Source organism: Telopea speciosissima, chromosome 7 (assembly GCF_018873765.1).
Source record: "Telopea speciosissima isolate NSW1024214 ecotype Mountain lineage chromosome 7, Tspe_v1, whole genome shotgun sequence".
Lineage (NCBI taxonomy): Eukaryota > Viridiplantae > Streptophyta > Magnoliopsida > Proteales > Proteaceae > Telopea > Telopea speciosissima.
Genome location: NC_057922.1, coordinates 40375941 through 40378536, shown reverse-complemented (window position 1 = coordinate 40378536; position 2596 = coordinate 40375941). Strand labels below are relative to the sequence as shown.

Sequence of the window (2596 nt, the reverse complement as noted above, 5' to 3'; positions counted from 1 at the left end):
ATTCTTTCACCTTCACTAAAGCATCTTCTAACAACCCACGAGGTGTTTTGATTGAACGATCAGCCAACTAAAGGATAACCTCCGTGGGTTTCAAATCTCCTAGACCAAATCTGTCATAGACTGAACTAGGCAAAATATTCACACTAATCCCTAAATCAAGTAGTGCCTTACTTATGGAGAGATCTCCAATGATGCAAGAAATAAGAGACGCACTTAGGTCCATAAGCTTAAGGGTAGGTGGCTAGAAATTACTGAACTAACCTATTCAGTTAAATGGACGGTCTTAGGGATTTGAGTTCTCAACTTATGCTTTTGAGTACAGAGGTCTTTTAAAAACTTAGCGTAAGTAGGAACTTGCTTGATAGCATCCAAGAGGGGGAGATTGATGCGAACTTAATTGTTGGAACTAGTCGATCATCTCTTGCATCTTTTTACCCTGTTTACCTTGAAGGGGGTAAGATGGTGTCCGAAGGGCTTGGGAAAAAGGGACCTTTGGAATGTAAGAATCAGATGATGGTCCCTCCACAATAGGAATGTGCAGCCCCTTCCTTGGGAACTGATGAGTGGGTTTCACAGGTGGTGGTTCAGCAATGGAATCATGTGTGTACATCACCAGCGGATTTCTCTCTGGTTGACTCAGCCTCTTCCTGACCTTGAGAACTAGTGGGCAGCGTCCCATTAGTGGCTAAGGGTGCATCAGGTTTTTCCATCCTTTTGCCACTCCTCAGGACTGTGACTGACTGGACTTGCTCTTTCCCTAGAATCGTTTGACTATTTGGGTTACCTATTGGCTGGCTTGGCAATTGGCCAGCCTCCCTCCTACTTATAGCATCGGCTAGCTGACCCAGTTGGATCTCTAGCTTATTAATGTACTGAGTATGAGAGTGAAGCAACTGTGTGTTCTGCTCGAGTCCACTTAATGCTTTTAGAACCTTTTCCTCAAAGGATTGATTCTGGTGGGGTTGAGGATATGGTGGCTGTCCACCCATATAGGCATTGGTTTGAATATTAAATGGTGGCCTATATGGTGGGTTTGGAGGGTTATTAGGTACTGAGTTTCTCCATGAAAAGTTTGGGTGGTTCCGCCATCCCGGGTTATAAGTATTGGAAAAGGGATCATTACCCGGTGTAGGAAAACTTTGAGCCATTTGCACCTGTTCCTGAACAAACTCAGGGTATTGTACAGCCGAAGGACAGTCCATCACATAATGACTAGGGCTAGCACATAAGGCACAGGCTTCAATTTGATTGGGTGGAGGAAAACTCATTGGGAAAGGGAACATAGAATGCTGTCCTAGAGACATCAGATAGTCCAATTTCTTGGACAGCATATCAACCTTAGCAGTCATTTCTACAGTTGGATTGATCTCATAGAGACCGCCCTTCTTTGATTGCCCTATGGGTGGAATCTCAGTCCGAGAGGCCGAAGCATGATGTTGGGAATTCTCACTAAGGGTTTCAAAAAGATCCCATGCTTCTGTCTCTTTCTTGTGCATAAATGTTCCACCATAAGAGCAGTCTACCATCTGCTTATATCGGTCATGGAGGCTATCATAAAAGTACTGGACTAACTGCCATTTGGGACAGCGTGGTGGGGGCATTTCCTAAGTAATTCCTTGAGTCTCTCCCACGCTTCATGAAATTGTTCGCCCTCTAACTAGGAGAAACTAGTAATGGCTCTTCTAAGGCTATTGGTCCGGCCAATGGGAAAGAATTTTTTCAGAAATTCCTGCTGCATCCCCACCCATGTAGAAATCCTAACCGAATCTAGGGAATGAAGCCAGTGTTTGGCTTTGTCCTTTAAGGAGAATGGGAATAGAAGTAACTTTTGGGCATCTTCAGAGAGGTTTTGGATTTTGACTGTAGAACACACCTCTAAGAACTCATCAAGATGCTTGTAAGGCTCCTCATTAGCAAGTCCATAATAGGATGGTAACATCTGTATGATGCTGGACTTGATCTCATATTGAGCAGCCTGAATGGGAGGCACCTGAAGGCAAGATGCAAGGGTATAGGCAGTTGGAGTGAAGTGCTCACTCAGCGGACTTCCTGGCTTGTTTTCGTCACCCATTTTATTACTATTATCCTTATCCGTAGGTACAAATCGCTCTATTTCTAGATTAAGGGCAGTCAGGTTGGGGTGCAAAGAACGCCGACCATGCATGAAACACAACAAAGGTTAAACGTGCTAATTAAACAAAAATTAAATCTAGTAAATTAAAACGTGATAACTAATAAAAACAATTGATAAAAATAAAAATTAGAAATAAAAAGTACAAAAAAAATAACTAATTTAAAACTAACGAAAATACTTACCTGGTGTTGGCGATTGCGCAATTCCACGTGCTGCCCCCAATGAACAGTTACACATATGATCTTAAGGGGTTGGGGGAATTAAAATTAAACCTAAACACCCAATCTAATGCTGGAATTAAAAAAAATTACATATAATAATCCTAATTACATAAAGTTTAGGAATTAAAAGTAAACCAAATGGACAGCTTGTCCTTACTCGATCTACTCAGCTTCCTACACAAACAAAGAGACTGTTAGGTATACTAAAATTAACCTAATAAAGAGATTAAAAATAAAAATA

The 2596-nt window shown here is 41.7% G+C and overlaps 1 non-coding gene across 1 annotated transcript; it reads left to right on the top strand.

The window, feature by feature from the left end:
• Positions 1 to 1583: 1583 nt before the first annotated feature.
• LOC122670188 lies at positions 1584 to 1690 on the top strand. Its single transcript, XR_006334163.1, has one exon. It is a non-coding gene; the product is annotated as a small nucleolar RNA R71 (small nucleolar RNA).
• Positions 1691 to 2596: the final 906 nt, after the last annotated feature.